At 42.8% G+C, this 25,183-nt stretch overlaps 1 protein-coding gene across 6 annotated transcripts in view; it reads right to left on the minus strand.

Moving 5' to 3' along the window:
- Plekha7 (pleckstrin homology domain containing A7) overlaps window positions 1-25,183 on the minus strand; it is a 200,601-nt gene that overhangs the window by 116,133 nt on the left and 59,285 nt on the right. The window lies entirely within an intron of this gene.

Below are 25,183 nucleotides of genomic sequence, written 5' to 3' on the forward strand. Positions count from 1 at the left end.
GCTACCAAGCAGTAAACACTGTAGTAAAACCTTTATAAACATTTCATACAATCCTCCCACTTATCCTGGGATGGAGGCAGGTATTCTTATCCCTATTTAATAGGCAAAAAAACAGACTTGAAAAAGCCCAAGGACATAAAGCTAGTAAGTCTCAAAAAATAGAATCAAAACCTAACTGCCATACCCTAAATGCTTCAACTAGCCCATCTTCTCCCTTCATTCCTGAGTGCTCATAGAACATAGGCCTGGAATACTGGACTTATATTTCCTTTCACCAGACATGGCATAAACCTCTGGGAGGAACTCTGCACTTTTGAACAAGATTGCAAAGGCTGCCATGTCTTTTTCTACCTCCTGATCTCCTCTAATTCAGGTCAAACCTTCAGAGCTCCTCTCTTATCCTAGGTCATTATCAATGAAGATTCAGCCAAAGCCAGTAGGCCAAAAGATGAACAGACATTAAATGGCAGACTTTCTTTTTTTCTTTGCCAGTCCTGGGGCTTGAACTCAGTGGCCTGAGCACTGTCCCTGGCTTCTTTTTGCTCAAGGCTAGCACTCTACCACTTGAGCCACAACGCCACTTCTGGCCTTTTCTGTATATGTGGTGCTGAGGAATTGAACCTAGGGCTTCATGTATACGAGGCAAGCACTTTTGCCACTAGGCCATATTCCCAGCCAGACTTCTCATAATAGAAATAAAAACATTATTCTTAATGAGGGTGATTTCCAAACCCTAAACACACAGTGCTGGCAGTTCAGGGCACCTATGGAATGGAAGTGGAGGGTCCAGAACTTTCCACTAGGAGATGCCGCATTTCAAAGGCTAGATCTGTGTTGGGGGAAAGGTGTCCAAGTGGTTGGGATTTCCCTAACTGCCCTGGGCATCAGGATGAGTAGCATCTCAAAAGTCCAGGCCCCCAATCATTTCCTCCCTAGAAGGCTGAGGTGAGATGGAAACTAGGTATCAGTGAGCACCCATAACAGCAGGCTGGCACTTAGAAACAAGAGTAGGGAAGATGGTAAACTCAGTAAGCCAAGCTGCCCCATCCCCAAGTTGTCAGAAAGCAGGAAGCAAGAGGGAGGCTCAACAGCCTGTTTCAGAGTACCTTGCTGACCTGATACACAGCCTACACTCAGACCAAAAAATCTCCCTTCCTGCACTTCTATCCAATAAGTGGGTCCCTCCCCATCTCTTAGCCTTCCTTTTTATAAGCCTCCTGTCTGGAACTCCAACAAGAGTGCCAGCTTCTAAAACATGTTCCTTTTTTTCTTCTCATCATACTCACTCTACAAATCCTCAAGCCCTTCAGTCTACAGGATGAAGTACTCAATCCTAAAGCAGCAAATAGTAAAAGCTTCTTTCCTTCCCTAGGTTTCCAAGGCACAACACTTCCAGGAAGACAGAGTTTGGCAACTCTATTCCAGCCTGCCTCCAATCAGCCTGCAGGCATCTCCAGAGCCCAACCTTTCCCATACCTTCCTTTCAAGGTCTGGGCCCTTCCACTTCCATTCCTTAGGGCCCATCCATAAATACTCCAGCACACCTGATGCTTCCAGTAGAATCTAGTCTCTCTCTGCCAAGATGGGGAAGGAAACTGAAACTGCCAGAGGGAGGAGCTTCAGGCAGCCTTCATATTTCCCCACCTGTACCTGCTTTTCCTTTTTGTGGAGTCTAGGGAGAGACAGGTCAGGTGACCACCTGACAAGAGTCTTTGCCTGCAGGCACACTCCTACAGACCTGGGGCCTGAAGGTTTCACAAAGGCACTTGTGGAGAGTGTGCAGATGTTTTCAGGCCTGGGGGCCAAGACTGAGAGGCATTTTATAGAATGCTCAGACTCTGCCCCAGGGAGGACTCAGGTCTCACACCAAGCCTGGAAGCTTTATCTGGGAAGCAGGAAAAGGGAGTGAGATGGTTTTTAAAAGACATAGAGGGAAAGGTACCAGCTGTACCAAATAAGAAAAATTGAAAGGTACTCCCTTCCTGCCTCCCCTGGGGAGCAGGGGCTGTCCCATAGGAACGGGGATCCCTCCCAGGAGTGATCACTTCCTTCTTGGGAAACAAACTGCAATACCTTAAACCTGAAGCCAAAAGAAAAAAAGAGGGGGGAGGGGACCTACAACCCACCAATCTCATTTCCAGATTCTCTCTCTCCAGCCTAGACACATCAATAATTAACTTGCCAATCCAGAAGCTCTCTGGTATTGCCATAAAAGATGAGTAATGGCACCGGAGCACCGGCCCCCTGCCCGCCCGCTGGGCTGGGACAGGCATCTGGAACAAAGCCCTTGCATTCCTCCAGGAAGGTGTGTCTGAAATCAGAGCTGTCATGGGCAAGAAGCTGACCCCTTACCTCCAGCCTGGCCGGCTCGCTGGGAGTGTGAATGGAGAGGCAAGTGGAGGAAGAGGAAGTGGGGCAGGTGCCCGGGAGTGCCGTGCAGAACGCGTGGCTAGGTGGCCTCTGCCCACTTCCCGGCCTCCACCCCCCTCCACTCCTGGCCAGCCGGGGGCCACCAACCAGAGCTGGTTTCAGGAAGCCGCACTGTCTGCCGAGAGATAATCCGGTTACCATGAACGCAGGCTGGACTTGGAGACTCGATCCTTAAAACAACAAGGCAGCTCCCTCGGCGCCCTTCCCGAAGAGTAAGCCAGGCGCCGGCTCAATGAATTCTCTCGGTGAAACTCCAGGGGCAAGCTGCGGTTCCCGCGCCCACGGCCGGCCGCGAAACCACCGGCTCCCGTCAGCCGCGCCCAGACACAAAGCCCCGCAAACGCGGCGGGTAAACCCTGCGTCCAGCTGGCCCTCCAGCCCGCAGACCCCCTGAAAGTTAGGACGCGTGCACACACCTGCCGGCTCCCCTTGGAAGCTCCCACCAGCCCCCCAGGGTGATGGGGCTCGCGTCCCAGGCCAGGCAGCGCCGCGGCTCCATGCGCCTGCCCTGCGCCCGCCCTGTGAGCTGGGCGCCGGCCACCGGTCAGCGGCGATGGGCGACGGAGCGCGCCGGGGCCTCAACGCACCCACGGCACATTGCGCGCCCTCCTCGTCCCCGCCGGCGTCTTCCCAAAGAGCCCACACCCACTTGACATCAGCACCGACCAAAGCACGTGGCGCAGCGCCAGAAGGCAGACCCGGGCAGTCCAGAGGACGCCGCAGGTGTTGCGGCGGGGCCAGGACGGTGCGTCCCAGCGAGGCACATTCCCTTCCTTGCAGAAGATGCTGCAGACCCAGCGTGGTTGGGAAATGGAGGAGGGGCTGGAGAAGGGGGAGGGAAACCCGCGGAGGGGGGCAGGACCTGCGGCCTCACCGCGGCGCCTCTCTGGCGCCCAGCCAGCCACCAGCAGCCCTCAGTCCTTGCTGCAAATACCCATCTACCTTTCAGACCAGGCTGAAAGTGGCCGAGCATGCTATCTTCATCCGGATAAGCAACCCTCCAAGAGCCCTGACCTTGAATTTTCTCCCCTACAACGATTCAAGGAGTTTCCCTCTTTAACAAACCCTACTAAATGGCTGGGACTCATTCTGACAAGCCAGGAAAAACTGCTTGTTTGGATGTCATTGCTGACCATATGCCCCTGGAGACCACTATCAGCACCCAGTGAAGCAGAACAGACCCGCTGGCACATCTCCATACTGGCAGACCCAACTGTGTTTCCTTGCTCTCCTAATGCCCTTGGCAATAAGGGATTGCTCTCCAGGTTCTGCAGTCCATCAGAAACAGCGACAACTTCTAATTCATTCATTAGTATCCATGCAAATATTTTAAATGGTCAAACCAAAATAAGCCTCAGTATGTGCCAGGAGCAACCTAGAGAAGATAAAGTTCCTGCACACACACAGCCCTTACAGTAGTTCAGTGAGGGAAAGAGATACTAAATACAGAACAAAGTAACTACAATGTTACAAGAATATTGAAGATAAGGCATGCTAGAAGAATGCACAAGGGATTCCCAAGCTATCTTGGCAGTCAGGGAAAGTTTCCCTGAAGAAGAGACATTTGAACTGCTGAGGCATGAAGAGGTTAAGACAAAGACAAGAGTAATCATGGTGTAAGCTTGCTCCTATCCACAGGTGGCATTTATGCAGAAGCACACTTACATACCAGGCAGTCCAGACTTTGTCCAGGAAGGACATGGGGCACCTCATAGGCCCTGAAAGATAACCTGGCTATCTGTCCAAAGACTCTTAGATTATTTTATCTCCACTGACCCCCATGGCTATCAAATGAAAGAACGGGAGTCAGAAACCCTTCGCAACCAGTTGTCAATTTACAGTGTATTTCTATAGAAATCCCTTCCATTCTGCACCAAAGTATTTTCCAAATTAAAATTCTGCTGAGGGGCTGGGAATGTGGCTTAGTGGTAGAGTGCTCACCTAGCATGCATGAAGCCCCAAGTTCAATTCCTCAGCACTACATACATAGAAAAAGTCAGAAGTGGGCACTGTGTCTCAAGTGTTAGAGTGCTAGCCTTGAGCAAAAAGCAGCCAGGGACAGTGCTCAGGCCTAGGATCCAAGCCCTAGGACTAGCAATAAATAAATAAAATAAAATTATACTGGCCGGTAAGTAATCCTAGCTACTGCAGGAGGCTGAGATCTGAGGATAATGGTTCAAAGCCAGCCCAGCCAGAAAAATCCCCAAGAGACTTTTTTTTTTTTTTTGGTGGTTCATGAGGCTTGAACTCTGCGCCTAGGCCCTGTCCCTGAGCTCTTCAGCTCAAGGCAGTCCTCTATGACTTTGAGCCACAGTACCACTTCCCATGAAACTTTTTTTTTTCTTATTTATTGTCAAAGCGATGTACAGAGAGGTTACAGTTTCATACGTTAGGCCTTGGGTACATTTCTTGTAGTTTGTTACCTCCTCTCTCATTCCCCCCTCCCTTCTCTCCTTTCCCTCTCCCCCCATGAATTGTTCAGTTTGTTTACACCAAATGGTTTTGTAAGGATTGCTTTTGTAGTCGTTTGTCTTTTTATCCTTTGTCTCTCAATTTTGATATTCCCTTTCACTTTCCTAGTTCTAATACCAGTATATACAGTTTCCAATGTACTCAGATAAGACACAGTGATAGTGCAGGTACAACCACAGGAAGGGGATACAAGAGGATCATCAACAAAAGAAGCTACAGTTTCACATGGCATGTTGAAAGTAATTACAACAGTGATATAAAAGTCGTTTCCATAACATAGAGTTCATTTCACTTAGCATTATCTTATGCATTTATAAGGGCATAGCTATTAGGCTCTTGTGATCCTCTGCTATGACTAGCCTAAACCTGTGAAACTCTTATCTCCAATTAACCACTCAAAAAGTAGAAGTGGCACTGTGGCCTAAAGTGGTAGAGCACTTACCTGAGCACAAAGAGGCTCTGGGGCAGTGCCCAGGTCCTGAGTTCAAACCCCACAGCCAACAAAAAATAAAATAAAACAGAATAACTTTTTAAAACTATACATCCCTATATATATCGAGCAATATTCTGTCTTTAGGTGTGTGTTGAATGTAGCTTACAGACAGTAGTAAGAAATAGCCTTCAAAAAGTGGAGCTGTGGTTCAAAGTGGTAGAGCACTAGCTTTGAGTGTAAGAGTTCATGGACAGTGCCTAGGTCCTGAGTTCAAGCCCCACGACTGATAAAAAGAAGAAAAGAAACAGCCTTCAAGCCTACCCTCTCACATGAGCACAACCACCAGCACCTATCATCTCATTTTTTTCATGTTTTGGTTTTTTTTTTTTTTTCTGGAATAAACTTGTCAAGCAATAAACAGAAGCCATGGGTCATCCAAAAAAAAAAGAAATAAAAAATGTTATGAAAAATAATAATTTTCAATACTGCTGAGAAACTGACACTTTGAAGGAAGCATACAGTGCTCCTTGGAGACTATTTGTTAACATCAGCTAAAGGTCTTAAATGTGCTCATATCCTAAGCCTTAGTATTTATATTACAAATGACCTTAAGATTATTTGAGCAGATTGTATAAAAAAAGATTAGTTAATTAACTGTAGTACATCCTTACAACAGATTACAAGCAACTTTTAAGATGATATGTATAGGCCAGGCACAGGTAGCTCATGCCTGTAATCCTGAGATCTAGAGGATCAAGGTCAGCCTGGGCACAAAAGACGCTATTTCCAAAATAATTAGCAAAAAGCTGGACAGAGGGCTGGGGATATGGCCTAGTGGCAAGAGAGCCTGCCTCCCATAAATGAAACCCTGGGTTCGATTCCCCAGCACTACGTATACAGAAAACAGCCAGAAGGGGCGCTGTGGCTCAAGTGGCAGAGTGCTAGCCTTGAGCAAAAAGAAGCCAGGGACAGTGCTCAGGCCCTGAGCCCAAGGCCCAGGACTGGCAAAAACAAACAAACAAAAAAGCTGGGCAGAAGATATGGTTCAAGTAATAGAGTGAGTGCCAGTCAAGCAAGTCAAGTCAGCACAAGTCCCAATACCAGCAAAATAAATATGTATATATTTATATACCATATGTACGCATATAAGATGTACATATGTACACACATATATACATATGTGTATATATATGCATATATATATATATATATAATTTACTGGCAGAATGAAACAAAAGATTTTAAAACAATGATCCAAGCTGTGTGTGTGTGTTGTCTGAGTGTCCGTGATGCAGGAGTCCCTTCTGCAGAGTGGTACTGTGTTCATTTTTCTTACTGGTTAACTCAGACACATACCCTGAAGCAAAATGTGTTGCTAGTATGTTTGCCATCTTTACAAGTATATCTATTAACCCATATTAAAGCTATAAAACCTCAACATTAAAACAGAATGGAACAAACCTTGCAAGCAAGTAGGAATTACAGGTTAATTCTTCAACACCATCCACTCAAAATTGGGAATTTGATAGCAATGTTAAAGGAAGAATAGTTTTTGCCCTAGACTTTTCATCTTATGTAATCCTCTTATTTTTTTCTTTGCGTTCAGATCAGTAGTTTTCAAACTTTAATGTACATATAAATTACTGGCCATGGTGGCTTAGGGTATGGCTGACTTGAGATTTTTTTTTAACTTGACACTAACCTTACACTCTGACTCCAAAACATAATCACTGTATGCAAGTTCAACAAAACAGAAAACTAGAAGGATATGTGTCAATATGTTACCAAAGTTGAAATTATGGCTGATTTTAATTTCCTTCCTTAGTATTTTCCAGTTTAGTCAAGCAATCTAATGATAAACATATATTACTTTAGTGATCGGAGCATAAAATGCTGCTTAAAATAACTCAATTAAATCCTCCCCAAAAGATAATCCAGAAAGAAAAATGTTTAAAGGTGACTGATCATGCCCTTCATCTTTCTGCAAGCGCTGATACTGTCCCTAGTCAGTGCCCCCACATTCAAGGACAGACAGTCCATTGTCGCTAGGATACGATGCAGAAAAAAATGGCAAAGAAATTATTTTTACATTTACCTCCTGGGCTGTGCTTGTAATAATGCTCAGAAACTTATACTAAAGGTTCCAAAATGAAGCAGACATGACCATAAGCTATCAGCTCTGTCCCCTACTCCCAAAACTCTCTACCAAATATCTTAAGCTGAGGGCACATAAGGTATATACACTTGATCCAAAGGATCAAAACTGATTTCCCCATAGCTGCAGGTGCCACCACACATGCAAGCAATGACCAGGTATAAATGACACAAGTCATAAACTAGACTAGGTTCAACCAGTAGCTATATGGATGGCATGTGCCTCAGTTTTCCCTTGGTAAATAGCCTACTAGCAGTCCTATTTTCTTCTAGGAGAAAGGATGTAAAAGCACACACACAGTGAACAACACTGTCCAGTGTAGGGTATGATTATTAATAAAAGTAAGTATATGCTGGGTTGGGCACTGATGGCTCATACCTGTAACTCCAGCTACTCAGGATGCTGAGATCTGAGGATCGTGGTTCAAAACCAGCCTAGGCAGAAAAGCTTGTGAGACGGTTACATCCAATTAACTACCCAAAAAGCTGGAAGTGGAGCTGTGACTTAAGGCTCAGGCCTTACATTCAAGCCCCAGGACCAGCACCGAAAAAAAAAAGTATATGCTGGGACTTTTGCCAGGAGAGAAGGGAGTTGCCTACTTGTGAGTTCTTAGGAAAAAGGCTATTAAACTGTAGTTTACCTCACATTTTGCACATGGCAAGAGGCTCGAGGGTTCACAGACCAGAACATGAGCAGAAGGAATGATAATTGTGCTTTCTCTTATAGAATAACTCAGGAACTCAAATGAAAAGGACAGATGAGTTAAACTCCAAGCTGGGGGCCTAGGTTGCTCAAATCACACAGTATGTATAAAACCACCAGGGTGGGATCTCAAGATGAGAAATGCTCATATTATTTGGTCACTGTGATTCAATAATCATTTAATCCCCTACCAGGCATTGAAAATACTCACATTCTGTGCTCAAAATAATACACACAGCTTCCAAGCCAGGCAGAATTGCCATTAGGTTACATTTTAAATCCACCTAGAGTCTAATCAAGCTAATTTTACTGTTACTGTGTCTATTAAAACACACAGCCTTTGTTTAGAGAGTGAACAGAGGAGAGGAAAGCAGAACCATTAAGGGCTGGGAATTGTTTCTGGGAAGGAAGTAACAAAAAACTGCATTGGCTCATGCCTGTAATCCTAGCTACTTGAGGGACAGAGATGAGGGGATTATGGTTCAAAGCCAACCCAAGCAAACTATGTGAAACTGTTTCAACCAACAGCTGGACACAGTGGCACAAGCTTGTTATCTCAGCTGGGGAAGCGCCATGTCTGGGCACAGTAGTGAGTGCTCATTATCTTCAGTGATACAAGATGGCACAAGCATGAAGATCACCTCCTAGGCATAAAAAGCAAGCACATACCTTGCAAGTGACCAATGTAAAAATGGTGCTAGAGATGTGGTAGAGGCCTACCTTGCAAACATAGGGCCCTGAGTTAAATTCCCAGTACCAAATAAATAAATAAACTTAAATAACTGAATTTTAAAAGTAAGTCTAGCAAGACTAAATGCATTAGAAGGCTCATCCCCTTGACAGTGGGGTCAGAAATGAAGCCTCTGTTTCATCTAGGCTGGGAAAAATGGAATATTAGCCAATGTGAATCTGGGATATAAAACCTAAGGGTCATTACTATGGAGAGATAAAAGTCTATTTGCTTCAATGATCAAGATAAAAAACTACCCAAGTAAGAACGTTGATAAAATGTGCAACTGATGAATATATAGCTTTAGAGAAAGAACAAAACCCACAATGTATCTTTACTTGCTAGAATTTTAAAGGATAGTAATCCTTATATTCTCTTTTAATTAGAATGGCCTTATATTTAAAATTCAGACAGGGGCCAAAAGTCTAGAAGAATCCCAGGAGTATGTGTTTGGCAAGTACCTCAGATGATTTAACTGCCTGTGATCTGAAGCTCATACTTAGAGCTATATCTAAACTACAATGCCATGACAGACAACCATACCTATCTACCCTTACCTTTTAGAAGACATCACCCAGGTAAACTAGAATCAAATCACAGTTAAAGGTAAATGGGATCCAACTTGTAAGTCATCTTGTAAAAATCACTCTGCAACTCACAACAAAACTAGAGTATGAGGAATGCTTTCCCACCCACTCCCAAATGAATAAGTGAAGTATATAACATCTAGGAGGTTATTCAAAATTGTTAACTTGCAAAAAGATGTCCTAGGATTTAACACCTGAATAATCTCATATTCACAAATTGGATAAGAACTCAATGCAGTCACCAGTGTTATTGTCCAGACTTAAAATTGAGTTAAAATCTAGGCTTACTTTAAATGGCTTGAATAATGTTTTTCTTCCCAAAGGCACTATCTCTTCAACTCTAAAATTGGCTTAAAAATATCCCCCCTGTAGAGTTGTTACAAGGATGTAATAACAGAAGTGTATGGGCATTGTAGACACTAAATGAATGATGGCTACTCTTATTCAATCACTTGATCAACATTTATTAGGCTCTTCTTCAAGGTAAGCCGTGAAAGCACAGAAGAAATGGTAGTGAGGGGTAAAAAAAAAAAAAAAGATACAGGGACAAAAACACCAATAATAAAGAAGTAAACAAGCAATTCCAGATACTGATGTGTGCTATGAAAGGTGGGGGTCAGGATGTGAATCAAGAAAGACCTCTAAGACATAGTAAGGTCTGGAGAAGTATATTCCAGACACAAGAACAGATGGGAATAAAGTAAGGCTGTTCCTGAGGAAAAAAAAAAAGTGTCTTGAGTCTAGAACTCAATGACCAATGAGGAGAGCAGTCCAACACAATGCTAGGAGATAGGGTAGTTAGTGAAGATTATCTAGGGCCCAAGTGGGAATTTGAGTTAACTTCTAAAAATAAAACGAAGCCAAAGATAGTTAGAAAGGAGAAACATGATCTTACCTGTTTCTTAGAAACATTTCTCTAGCTTCTATATGGAGATGACATGAGGATTGAGACTACAAAAAAAAAACAACCCAATACTGATTCAAAGCTGAACTGTTCTAAGACCTTGATATGTATGTCCTCTTTCAACTCTCTTCAAAACTCTTTTTTTTTTTTTTTTGGCCAGTCCTGGGCCTTGGACTCAGGGCCTGAGCACTGTCCCTGGCTTCTTCCCGCTCAAGGCTAGCACTCTGCCACCTGAGCCACAGCGCCCCTTCTGGCCGTTTTCCATATATGTGGTGCTGGGGAATCGAACCGAGAGCTTCATGTGTAGGAGGCAAGCGCTCTTGCCACTAGGCCATATTCCCAGCCCCAAAACTCTTATATGAGTACTATTATTGTCCCAATTTTACAGATAACAAAAGCTAGGCATAAGAGATTAAGTAACTTGCCCTTCTCAGACATTAAGTGAAGGATCCAGTATGCAAAGCCAATCTGAAAAGACAGTGCTCCTTGCAATGCTTATGAGAGCAAGTGGGGAAAAGTAGGGAGTCTGGGTAAAGAGACCCCTGTAGCAGTACAGCAAGAGAGGATGCAAGCTGGCCCAGAGGGAAAACAGGGACAATACTGACAATGAGTTGATGCATCATTGCCAAAAGTCCTGGTGATGAGGGTGAAGGAAGGAAAAACAAAACTTGCAGGCTTTTGGTCTGAGTAACTGAATGGATGCCAGTGCTATTTCCTGAGATGATTAAGCTTAGGAGAAAAACAAATGGGGGTGGGGGAAGCAAGGAGGCATTAAAATTAATCAAGAACTGTGGTCACATTAGCTGAACGCATCAGTGGCATCTCCTTAACCTGGGTCACCTTGTTAGGAGGATGGGGAAAGGGCTCACTCTGGGGCTAAAAGCAAAATGTGCCTCCACCCCCCTCCCTGCCCCCTCTGTGGCTGGGGAAGTCTACACCCCAGCTCCAAGCTGTGGATCAGCTTCCTGGGAGCCTATCTCACAGCATTCATTCCAGATGACCTCCAGTACATGCACAATACCTCCAGAAGGCAAGGCAAAGCACTCCTATCCTGGAGGCAAGGTTAAAAACTGGCTGCAGAAGGAAGGTTATTAGCCCCCTGCTATCCTCTGAGAAGAGGACTTCTACATCCCTCTTCCACTTCAACACTCTTTTTTTTCCTGTCCCCCTATCATTTAGCTCATCTGGAAATGAGGCCCTAGAGCTACTTGCAAGGCCTACCACCATAACAAAAAGATTTCCAAAATAAGCTTCCCAGATGTCCAGCTGCCACGTTATATAGCCTTTCCAGAAAAATCTCAAGCATATTGACACCTCCTTGGCTCAGAGGAAGCAGAAATGTGCTAGAGGTCAACTAGGGGTTGGAAAGAAAACGGCAATTTTTGAAGTTCAGCTGAAATGTCAGGAGCAAGAGGCAGCCCATGTTTACAAAGAGCTTTCCAAAACTGATATTGGCTTCCAAGTAACTTTAAAAAACGGCCACACCAACTTGGGCAATGAGATGGCTTTTTTAGCATAACAGAAATAGTACCAGCCTTCTTGCTTCCCTTATGTCAAGTGTAATTTCCTAATATAATTTATACTCTTGCTGGGTCTGATTGTTTTGTTTTCTTTTATTCTTATTTTACCCCTTTCCCTAAGCTGCCGAAAACAGGATAAAGCAATAAATGAGTAAGTAAATAATGCATAGTCTTGACAATCCTGAATATCAAACTTTCAGATCCAGGAGCTGAATGGCTCAAATGTCAGGGCACCAAGTGTGAGACCCTTAGTGGTTCTAACCCCAGTACTAAAAAACAAAACAAACTTCAGTTCCTTTTAGTAAAAAGGGGGTAGGGGTGGGAGTGTAGATAAAATGATTGAACACCTGACTACCAAGTATAAGACCAGAGTTCAAACCTCAGTACCTCAAAAATAAAGCAAAGAGGAAAAAAACTGGGTTTATGTAGATATGAATTGAAAGTTAAAGTATTAATTAATATATATAACATTTTAATAATTTGATCTTTCTGTGCAAAAAATTACAAAATCTGGTTATAATTAGTACCTGCAGCCTGTAATCCTAGGTACCCAAAGTCTGAGATCTGAGGATCAAAGCAGTTTGAAGCCAGCCCAGGCAAGCAAATCCAAGAGACTCTTATCTCCAAGTAACTAGCAAGAAGCCAGAAGTAGAGGTATGGTTCATGTAACAGAACATCAGGCATGAGTGAAAAAGGTAAGGGAGAGGTCTTGAGTACTGGCACAAAATAAAATAAATAAAAATTTAAGAATTAGCACTTGCAGTGATCACTTTTTTTTTTTAACCCTAGTTGCCTAAACAATAATTCATGGCTAAGATGGGTGGACCCTTAGGTACTACATGCATATAGGTGATCTAGTGGCTATTTCCATTCAAATCAGGAACAACAGATGTCTGTTCAATAACAGTGCTACTTCATCTTCAATTAAGGCCTGCCAAAGTCACTGCAGGGAAACAGAAATAAAGACCCAAGCTAGATCTGCCCACAAATGAAGCTGGAGTCTGTCAACCCTTTACTGATGTAAGGAGGTAAGAGCACACCAACAACTGCTCTCCTCTGGTGTTCTTTCACATTCCCAAGCTTGTTTCTACATTTAGAATATGTAACAGTCAACAGCCAGGCATACAACTTTGGAGACACAAAAATTATTAGGTTTTCTAAATCACTACCATGAGCCAAAATCCTTACTGAGACTAGTAGGCCACAGATAGGAGCAAAAGCCTCATTGCCTTGACAAACATCAAAGAACCCCCTTCTTCAGGATGCTTCTCCTCTAACATTAACCCAAATGGAACAATTACTCAGGTCTTCATGTGTGGAGAGTCCATCTTCGAGGAAGTTCATTCTCAAGGGATAAAGGAAAAGTGATATTTTTCTCTAGCATTTTTTAATCACTAGAAGTCACTGGAGCCAGTATCCTGGCAGTCCCCAAAAGTGACACAGCAGTGGCAGGTGCTTACAATACATACCCCAAGGATGTGCAACCTTGTGGAAGAACAGACAGATCAAATCATGCCTTGCTGCAGTTGGAAATGTGTTTTATTACCTCCTAATATTTTGAAGATTGACAATCCATGTGGTACACAGTAAGTAGCAACACTGAGCCACAAGAAAATCCCATTGCCAACCTTGTTGAATAGAGAAAGTTTAATCTAGTAATGAAGGAACCCCATTCTAAAAATGAGGTCTCTACTAAAACAGTGATGACAAGGACAGGTAATTAAAAACACATGCCTGACAAATTTGGAATCAAAAGCACCATCAAATATATTTATTGGCATGTTTTCATTTCCCACAATCACAGCGCAAATCCAATTACTCCTTTAGATGCCAAGTTGTGCCTCTTCTCTCCCTTTCTCCCCAGTTGCTTTTATGAAAATAATATCCAACTTAAATGTGCCGCATTTCAAGAGATAGTGTGACAAGAGCAATAAGCATGTTCACTGTGTGCGGAGACCAGGGAAAATAAGTTCTGAGACTGATTTTGCCAGCCCCAGGTGAGAGCTCTCTTTTCCCCAAACTCAAGAGAGATTGGATCACAGCAGCTGTCAAAAAGCAGCCATGGCTATGCCAGAAATACTCTCACCGAACTGCCCTAGTGCCAACAGATAAGAACCCATTACTCACATAGACACTTGTGGCTCGGGCTCAGAAACAGCAGGCAGAAAGGAGAGAACACAGGATCTGTCCAGACGGAATCTGCGGTGACTCTGACAGTGACGCGACCTTGGGCAAGCTGTTTCCCTCACCTGCTCCTCAGTCTCCCCATGTATGATGATCACTGGAAATGTGCTCAGAGTGCCTACTCCTGGATTAGACTTAACAGCAGGTAATGATAATTCCCTGCAGTTGTTATTAGCTATCTCTGAAGGGCATTGTGGGTAAAGTCAACTTGAAGATGTAGTTCAAGTTCTCTAGTAAGAACTTACCTGAAAAATAACTAAAGCTAAAGAGCCAAAGATAAGGCTTAAGTAATCAAGAACCTGCTTAACAAGCAGAAGGCCCTAAACTCAAACACAAGTGCTATGAAAAAAAAAAAAAAAGCTGAAGAGTACTTTGTTTATAAGAAATTTACTACTGAGGCTGAGATCTGAGGATCGCAATTCCAAGCGAGGCCAGTCAGAAAAGTCCCCATGAGGCTCTTATCTCCGATTAACCACTCAAAAACTCTAAGTGGTGCTGTGACTCAAGTGGTAGAGTGCTAGCCTTGAGCATAAAGGCGCTCAGAAACAGTGCCCTGGTCCTGAGTTCAAGGCCCACAATGAAAGGAAGGAAGGAAGGAAGGAAGGAAGGAAGGAAGGAAGGAAGGAAGGAAGGAAGGAAGGAAGGAAGGAAGGAAGGAAGGAAGGAAAAGAAAAGAAAGAAAACACGTGGTGGACCAAGAACAAATCATGTTAAGTGTGGTAATTCTCTCATATGCAGAAGCTAAAATATACCAGGACACAATAAATTATACAGGTCTCTAGGCATTCATACACAGTGAGGCCAAAGGAGGACACTCTTAGGAGAGAACAAAAAGGCATAATACCTATGAGCATCTGAGCACACAAAATAATATTTATCAAAATGAGCTCAAGGAAACCAAAATTAGATTTTGTTGTTGTTTTTTGTGTTCTGTTTGTTTCTTTATATATCTTTGGGAGTGTAAATGGAGACACAGAAATGGAGGGACAAAGAGTGAACAAATGTAGCAATACTCACTAGATACCATGTTGAAAATGAACTACACAACTTGTGGGTGGGGATAGGAGGGAAAATTGGAAGACAGTGAGGGAAGGGGTAACACTGTCAAAAAATAAATATACTCTTAGCCTGATTTATATAACTGTACATCATCTATATACTAAAGATTGAATTTTTTTAAAGAAACTTAAAGAAGACACTTGTGATCCTAGCACTCAAGAAACTGGAGTAGGAGAACTGTGAATTTGAGGCCAGCATGGTCTATACAGCCTGCCTCAAAAAAATACAGAGCTGAGCACTGTTGGTTTATGCCTATAACCCTAGCTACCCAGGAGACTGAGATCCAGGATGGGTGTTCCTTTTGTCTGCCCAGACAGAAGAGTCCACAAGATTCCATCTCCAAAAACAGCCAGTGAAAAGCAGGCATAGAGGTATGGCTAAGTGGCTGAGTACCAGCCATGCAAACGGAACAAGCAAGCTGAGCAAAAAAACTCTGAGCTGAGTTCAAATTCCAGTACAAGAAGAGCGAAAGATGCAAGGGAAGGAGGGAGGGGAGGAGGGAAGGAGTATATTTAACTTAAAGGCGCAAATCAGGAAGCACTTAGCTACCCGCTAGGATATTTTTCTTGGTCAACAGTAAAATAGGAAAAACCAGCCCTCAACACTATATTCCTTTTGCTGTTGGTGTTATGTTTTTTTTGGCTGCCAGGAAGTTCCAAGTCAAATGTGGAGTTCAGTAGTAACACAGCCTTTGAGTGCATACATCTTTATATTTTTCCAGTCTGCTTTGCTTGTTTTCTTCCTTACTTCTGATTTTAAATTCCTATTTCTATCTTATTGTATCCAATGTTCACAGATGCTGACCGGAAGGAAATAGGTACAAATAGACATGATATTCTTTCTAAGACTAACAGAATTGGATTAACAGCTGCCCTCATGTGTTCCCTACCTTGGGATTACCCCAAGGCAGAAAAAGATAGGTGGCTTCATCCACCCCTGTACAAGCAGTATAGTGCTTGTGGTCAGTGTTACCTAGCACAATGGCGCTGTTCCCCCCAAGCTTCTGAATCACATTCTCTCTCTACTCTCATAAGAGCTTTCCTTTTGCTAATTACCTTTTGCTAATTTAAAGTTTTATTAGGGTAGTTGCTCCCTACTTTTCTTTCAGACTACAACAAAGTATTTTATTTTTCTGAATCCTCGATTGGGACATTTATCTTTATGATTTATGAATATTGTTTGGTCTAATAAGATACAATTTTAACATGCCTAAGTTTATCTTTTTTTTTCTATTTCTTTATTGTTAAAGTGATGTACAGCTGGGGATATGGCCTAGTGGCAAGAGTGCTTGCCTCGCATACATACGTGAAGCCCTGGTTTCAATTCCCCAGCACCACATATACAGAAAACGGCCAGAAGTGGCGCTGTGGCTCAAGTGGCAGAGTGCTAGCCTTGAGCAAAAAGAAGCCAGGGACAGTACTCAGGCCCTGAGACCAAGCCCCAGGACTGGCAAAATAAATAAATAAATATAAAGTGATGTACAGTGGGGTTACAGTTTCATATGTAAGGCGGTGAGTACGTTTCTTTATCCAACTTGTTACCTCCTTCCCTACTTCTTTTTACAGTTTTTTCTGTACCTCATTAAAAAAAAATAGTAGCATATAGAAAACTGTTCCTCTTCCTGGGAAGATAAAAATCTTTTGTAAACGACAAGCAGAAAAAATTACAGGAACCCCAAATCATCATTCTTAATCCTTTTAATGGTCCTGGCCATTTTTGCTTGATAAAAGTTTGGATAATCTCCCACAGGAAAACATAAATATGTTTTAGCTTTTAGGAGAGCCAAGGCCCTCCTCCTAAAGGAATGTCCTGAACTATAAGAGCAAAATCTAAGAATGGAGAAAATGACTATCTGAACTATTTTTACCCAGATCCGCTGATTCCAGAATCACAAATAAAACAATTAAGAAAAAAAGGAACAGTCTGGGAATGGGGCTTAATGGTAGAGTGCTTGCCTAGCACACATGATGCCCTGGGTTCGACTCCTCAGTACCACATACACTGAAAAAGCTGAAAGTGGCGCTGTGGTTCAAGTGTTAGAATACTAACCTTGAGCAAAAGAAGCTCAGGCCCTGAGGTGGGGGGGGGGGGAGAAGGAGAGAGGGAGAGAGAGAGAGAGAGAGGATTGAGTGAATACTTGAGAATGTCCAAGATGGCACCGCATCAAGAACATTTGAAAAATAGAAATAGTATAAACAATGGCTATATGTAATATGGATAAAAAGCAATGAAGTTAATAAAACACAGAATAGTGGCTGGGAATATGGCCCAGTGGTAAAGTGCTCGCCTTGTATACATGAAGCCCTGGGTTTGATTTCTCAGCACCACATATATAGAAAAAGCCGGGAGTGGTGCTGTGGCTCAAGTGGTAGAGTGCTAGCCTTGAGCAAAAAGAAGCCAGGGACAGTGCTCAGGCCCTGAGTTCAAGCCCCAGGACTGGCAAAAAACAACAACAACAACAACAAAAAAAAAAAAACAGAATAAAACACAGACTAGTTTATTTTTTTAATGTCAACTATAAATGAACCAAAAAGCAAAACAACAAAAAAAAACCCTACATGCTACTAAAAAAATACAAGAAAGGACAAGGTGGCCTGAAGTTTAGGAGGCTTAAAATTGTGGGAACATTACACTGGAGACTCACATTTCTCAGGTCTAAACCTGTGCAGATTCAGTCTAAATGTCACTCATGAAACAGATCACTCATGGCCATTGTTATTCTTTTTTTCTCTTCTTGTATTCACCAGACCAGCAAACTTGGTCCCACATATTCCCATGTTCCGCTCATCCCACCAGCTTTTACAAGCCAAAGGATCCCTAGTAGTAAAGACCATGAAGGGTTAATGCTACCTTAAATGAAGAAAAAAAGGAAAGAAACTATGCAGACAAAGGTAATGAATGGGTGAAGTGATAAAGACCAGCTGCATTTCACTGACACCCAGATCCTCTGAGACCCAGACATCACCACAGGAAATGAGTGACAAACCCAAGCGACCACAAAATAGTCCTGGGTTTGCCAAGCTGAGCCAAAGCCACTGGGGCACAAAGGAGGGAAGGATCTCCATGAGGAGAGTTTGTGTAGGACTGTCTCCCTCTTCATAAACAAATAGAACTTTTAAAAAGTGTCCAAACAGAGGAGTGAATATGATCAAAGTACCATATATTCAAGTGTAGAAATAGCCGACAAAACTCCTTTATACAATTAATATATGCTACTAAAAATGCCTCATTCAATGGAACTGAGCAGATCACTCTCTCTCTCTCTCTCTCTCTCTCACACACACACACACACACACACAAACACATACACACAGTACTGTAACTAACTTTCAGGTTGAGGACTCCTGGTATCTTCTGTCTTCAGTTCCAGCAAAGTGCCTGGCACACAGAAGAATTTTACTTTGGGACAAGAAAAGAGAAGCATCTCATTTCCCTTCTTTTCTAGCTAGGAAATTCTTTGTACTAGTAGATGATCAGGAAAAGATTATTTTTTTAAAAGCAAATAAACTGCCTGATACAGCCAGCAAGTATTTAAAATCAAAAGACATAATTATCATTTTAAATGGTATTCAGTATCACAGTTTTGCATTTTCACTCCCCATAAGCAAGTCCAAGGTGGTAAAGAAAACTGGAGACATGATGGTATCAGAATTTAAGGCTGCGGACTCGCTGCTCCTCTGCTAGCCACCTAGCCATCACATAACTTCAAGCTACTCCAGTATGGAAAGGGGAGTTTAGGCCTAAAAGTGACATCAAGATCCAGGTGCCCTCTGCTGTCTGCAGAAGCAATTTGATGAAGCAGTGGCACACTTCTCTCTAGCTTACTCTGTCTCCAAGACAGAACTGCACTCGGGAGAGGAAAATTCAGGCGAGAAGTAGTATTCTAGGCATGTCCAAGAAAGCTGCCCAGGCTAACCATCCCTGAGGGTCCCAGTTGGGTCTTTAGAAGTAGGTACTCCATAGGATTTCTTTATCCAGTTAGATCAAATGTTAATGGTCAAACTGAGACTTCATAATCACAGAGCTGGAAACAGGCATCAAAATCACAAGACCAAGGCTCATCCTAGTTTATAGCATCCCTGCTGACTAGTCCTCCGTGGTCACTGATGAGATAGGTTGCTCATTACTTAAGGTAACCTACTTCATATGTGGACAGCTCTATTGAAAATCTGGCTCTCTACTGTCTTTCTCTAAAACAGGAGATTGTTTCCAAGACACTCTTAAACAACAAAACTATGGAGAAAGGCATCACAGGAGAATTTGATCCAGTTTTCCCTCTGTCAGCCTAGAGAACTTTTGACTCCTACTCTAGAACTAGAAGTGATGGTCACAGTAGCTAGCATTAACAGAACATGGAACTGTGAGCCAAGTATATGCTAACGGGTTTGCTGCAGCATCTCATTTAATATAATACGGAACTCTCCCTGAGGAAGATATGTCATGAGAAAATGAAGGCTCAGAGATTTATATAACTTGCCCAAGGTCAATCAATGAGGACGGAAGAGAGCTAGAAATGAAACTCAAGGGTCTGTGTTGATTTTGTTTTGTTTAGCAATAGAACCTTTAAATGACACATGTCAAAAGCCCTTACCTGAAAGGACTCTAAAACAATGCTCAAACATTGGTATTTACAATGAACACATGTATCTCAAATTCCTGTACAAGAAGTACACCCTTTAAGGGAATTCTGCTGCTTCACTTCCTGCAGTGTTCTGGCACAGAACTTGGCACAAAGAAGATATGCAATAAATAGTGCTAGCTGAGTGAGCCAGTGTTGACTGATACAGGCACTGTTCTCAGGGTCTACTATAAGGTAGCTCATTTAGTCCTCCAACAGGCCCTATAATCTCCATTCTATAGATAACAAGAAAATGAGGACTGGGCTGGGGATATGGTCTAGTGGCAAGAGTGCTTGCCTCGTATACATGAGGCCCTGGGTTCGATTCCCCAGCACCACATATACAGAAAACGGCCAGAAGTGGCGCTGTGGCTCAAGTGGCAGAGTGCTAGCTTTGAGCAAAAAGAAGCCAGGGCTGGCCAAAAAAAAAAAAAAAGAAAGAAAATGAGGACTGGAGTGTTCAAGTGGCTTTTCCAAGGTCACATGGTCGAATTCAAATTCAACTGTGGAAAGGGCCAGTATTCAGACTTTGTGTTTCACTGGCCATATAGAACCAATCTATTCACTAGAACATGGTATCAGAAGAAAGACCTGAGGCCTACAGGACTCATTTAAAGACAATTAAACAGTTAACAACAGGAGACCTGATCCTTACAGCTGGTCTTCCACTCTCTACTGTTTGTGTACCCTGTTATTCCATTGTTTAATTTCTCCTCATGATCCTCCTTTGAGGGAGACGTGAGGGATTTCAGCATCACCACTTTAGAGCCTCAGAAACTGCCCTGAATTCCCGTGCCTGCCATCATTAAAGAGAAACTAAAGACTACACCTACTCCTATGCTACTGCTTAGGAGCTGGATCTGCCCTTCTGAATCTAGCAGGGTAAGTAGCAGTCTAAGACTCACACAGTGTAAAAGAAAGAACAAAGATGGGGAGGGAAAGTGAGGGGGGGGCTTTCTCCAGAGTTTATAGCAGTTAGAGTCAAAGCCCACATTTAAAGAGAGTTGCAGTGTACACTATAGACTGTAGTCTTCCACGCTTTGCAACTCTGCAATAAAAATCCAATCTGAGTTCAGCAATTTCTCTACTTAGGCACTTTTCTTCTCATCCCTTATAGATGCTAGAAAACTGTCTTTTAAAATAGTAGACAAACCACTAAATGCCCTTTAGATCTGATTTTGTAAAATACCACTTTAAAAAAAAAAAGCACAAGCGATAGTAAAACTACTCACATTCAAGGTCAAGCTGAATGACTTAAAATTGTTCTGGATATCCATTCTAGCTATCTTTTGAATTTGCAAATAAAACAAACACTATAAACTTTTTGAAATTACCTTCACAGCTGGCTTAAAAAACAAACTCAGCCAGGTGTCAGTGGCTCACACCTGTAATCCTAGACACTTAGGAAGCTGAGTGACATCTGAGGACCATGGTTTGAAACCAGCCCAAACAGAAAAGTCCGTGGGACTCTTATCTCCAATTAACCAGCAAAAAACCAGCAGTGGATGTGTGGCTCAGCCTTGAGCAAAAAAGCCAAGCAAGAGCAAAAGGACCTGAGTTCAAGACTTAGTGATGGCATACATGCATACACCCCCCCACACACACACATATTCTAATTCAGCAGTGTCTGATAAGATATACATGACAAATGCAACTGCAAATTTTTAGTAGCCATAGTATTAAAACCAAAATACAATTAATTTTAGTATATTTATATGATTCAACATACTCAAAATATCATTCTCAACATGAAATAGGTATAAAAATCATTGAGACTCCTGAGACATTTTATACTTATTTAGTGTGAAGTCTTTGAATCTTGTGGTGTATTTCACATTCATAGCACATCTTAATCTACACTTGCTGAACGGCAGGTGTAAGATGGCCACACGCATCTAGTGGCTACCTTTTTATACAGCAAAGACCTGAAGCTTTCAAGTGCCAATTATAATTGCTTGGCACAGTCCCTCCATCCACCTGTCACAGGCAAGTGCATACACTACTTGAAAGCAAAAGCTTTTAAACAGTAAGAATTTGCCATTGGGCCAAAGCACAGCTCTTGCTCCTTATTTTACAGCATTAAATCCTGTCAAATCAACTGTAAGTTTAAAAGATAAATGCTAGCTATAGTGACTCTGCAAGCCATCAGGGGAGGGAAAGAACTGGAAAAGGGGGGATTATTATAGTAAGTAGGAATATTTGCAATCCTTCACTTTTATGGAGACCACGTGGAGGTCGGTGCTCACATCCCTCATCTCACTGGACATCCACACTGGATGACCCTGGAACCCCAAGAGCCTGGGGACCAGAAGGTCACTCAGTGAGTAGCACCCAGTGATACTAAGCCATGGCTGCCTCAGTCCTAGGTTCCCAAAATCACCAACACACTTATTTAAAATACGCACTTCCAGCCCTGTAAAGAAATGCTGAAGCAGTTTTCTGTTTGTTAGGGTGGAGAACAGGATCTGTATTTTCGAGATATTTCTCAGGTTATTCTGCTATTGTCTCTCTTTGGGAAGAGACTGGAACAAAACAGTTTCCAAGTATAAAAGTATATACCTCTTCTTCATATACCTGTAATATACCTGTAATCCTAGCCACTCAGAAGGCTGAGATCTGAGGATCAAAGTTCAAAGTCAGACCAGGCAGGAAAGTCCATGAGACTCTTGTATCCAGTGAACCACTAAAAAAAAAAAAAAAAAAAAAGCCAGAAGCCAAGCTGTGGCTCCAGTAACAGAGCATCAGCCTTGAGCAAAAAAGCCAAGGGACAGTGCCCAGATCCTCAGTTCAAGCCCAGTACTGGCATGAGTGCGCATGTACACACGGGGACACATACATATACATACACACACACACACACACACACAACCCAATGTATACAACTTCATGCAACACAACAGGGTGTTCTTCTCTACCCAGTACACTTTACTCATTGGACTGAACTGCTGGTGCCATTTCTGTTGCTTATGCTAAGACATGATACAACAGACAGGTTTATAAGACTTGTTGAATTCATGCTGAGTAAATTGTTGGAGAAGATTTTTTTTCTGCAATTTCAGTGAATTTCCTCCAAGTATCCTATAGTATCCTTCTCTTTGATAATAAGTACAATACTCAATGTTCACTGAGTATTTTCCAAGTTCCACAAATATAAGTTATCACATTTAATCCTTCTTTCTGTGAGGCTAATGCTATTGTTTTGCCCTGTCCAACTTACAAAGAAGGGCTCTGAGGCCCAGAAGAGTTAATTCTTTTACTCAAGTTTAACTTGAACTAGGTCTGTATTATACAAATGCTTTACCATTATTTTGCCTAAAACTAAAAATTGCTTGGCTTCTTCCCAACATTTGCGGTGTCCTGCCCCTAAATGTATTGTGGACCACCATAACAGACCGCTACACAGGTGCTCCTTCCTGCTGTCCAGTCACTTGACCTACCTTCCCCCACAGCCTGCGAGTTCCTTTACGATGGCACATTTCTCTCTACTGTTTGCATCTCCATACCCAGGAGACTCAAAATACCCTTCAGTACTTTATGATGGGTGAATTTTTTAGATATTTCCCAGGTGATTCCGATCTTATTTCTATTTTGGATGAACAATGTACAATGAACTGTACATGGACGCTTGAGAGGGAGATCTATATCACAGGACTCTGTAAGCTAGGTAAATGGAAGCTCCATAAAGTTTCCTCTTGGAGAACAATGTGAAAACCCTGATCCAGGAGCATGGGGCACTCTTTGGGCCTGAAAGACTACAAGGGGGACAGGAAACATATTCCAATTGTTATGTTGGAACAACAGAGCTAAAAGGAAGAAGACATAGTTCTGGAATGCAGCCAGGACCATATTAAAAAGAAGTTGCAAAGGAACCAGGGGTACAGACTCAGGGAAAGGCTAAATCCTTGACCTAGCAGAGACTCAAGTACAAAACTCCTATAAAATCTGGTACTCTCTATTTGGTCTCAAAGGACATGGCTACTTTGCCTTGTCATTTAGATAGCTGATGCTTTTGGCTTGATTTCTAGAAGAGAACACATTCCTAATTTTGTGGTCACAGCCAGCTTCTAAGAAAGCCAAGATCCTTCACCATAGTTTTGCCCTGTCAGGGGGAAGTCGGAGACTCTACTGAGGCAAGTTTCTCACTTTCTCAACTTGTCCTCATGGGGGCAGCAGGACCCATCCGTGATGCCACTTCCCCATCAGGATGTCTGGCCTCCTCTACTTTGTCCTGCTGGAGACCAAAAGGTGAGCCACACTGGCCAGAAAAGAGGCTCCCAAGCCTGCCTGGGCCCAGCTAGCCTGAGGCTGAGGCTTCTGGACTTCTTCCCAGTGCCTTCTTCCAAACACTTAGCCACTGATAATCAGCCAGAAAGAGAAATGGATGCCTCCACCTGCCAGAGCTCCCACCCGAAACCACCCTCTGAAGTATGACACCCTTTCCTCAACCCCCTATCGTATGGCAGGATGATAAAGTGACTTTGAAAATGGACATGAACTATGTTCAGGGTTTGAGAAGCATAGGGATTTTGAATAGTTTGTGCTGCTTTTTTTTGATATGTTAAAAGAATTTCACTTGAAGTGTCTCCCAAGTGGTTTACAGAATCAGGATGCAGAGAACACCGCAAACCTGCCCACAAAGCCCTCCTTCACTGCCTAATTAGAATGGCAAATGAGGATATTTGAAGGCTCCAGGGTCTGAAGTGAAATTTCTGTAGAAAACAACATAAGAGTACTTATCACTGACAGGCCCCAACTTGGAGCAGGTTGTAATGAGCCTTCTGTTAGACACAGCTGTGGAAACACATACCACCACACAGAAAGACGGGGGGAGGGGGGTGGGGGGTAGGCAGGGGAGACTCCCTCAGAGATGCAGGGTTCTAGGCCTTTGCCTCTCCACTGATCAAGGCTGAAGAAAGACACAAGGCTGAAGAAAGACACATTCTCAAGTTAAAAAAAAAAAAAAAAAAAAACACAAAAACTCCCAGCTAAAGTGGTCTCAGGCCCCCTAACTCTGGATCAGATCACCTGGGCTGCTCATTGCAAGATGCAACTATCACATTTCCTGGTGGGAGAGAAATAAGAGAGGTCATGGGCCCAACAAGTTCTGGGGGCGGGAAGCATTTTTAAGCATCTTTGGGAGCCGGTCAGTGGCTGGGCTCTGAAAAAACACATCTAAAGGTGTCAGTTTTTAATTAGGATAGTTATTATCAAAAGGATGAAAGTTAAAAAATTCTGGGCAGGATGTGAAAAAAAAGACCACCTATCTCCCCACTTCCCACCCATACTGTTGGTAGGAATGTAAATGAGTACAGCCATTAGGGGAAATTGCATAGAGATTCCTCAAAAAATTGAAAATAGAACCACCACATCATCTAGCAATCCCACTGCT

The sequence above is a fragment of the Perognathus longimembris genome, chromosome 13 (assembly GCF_023159225.1).
Source record: "Perognathus longimembris pacificus isolate PPM17 chromosome 13, ASM2315922v1, whole genome shotgun sequence".
NCBI classification, from domain to species: Eukaryota; Metazoa; Chordata; class Mammalia; order Rodentia; family Heteromyidae; genus Perognathus; species Perognathus longimembris.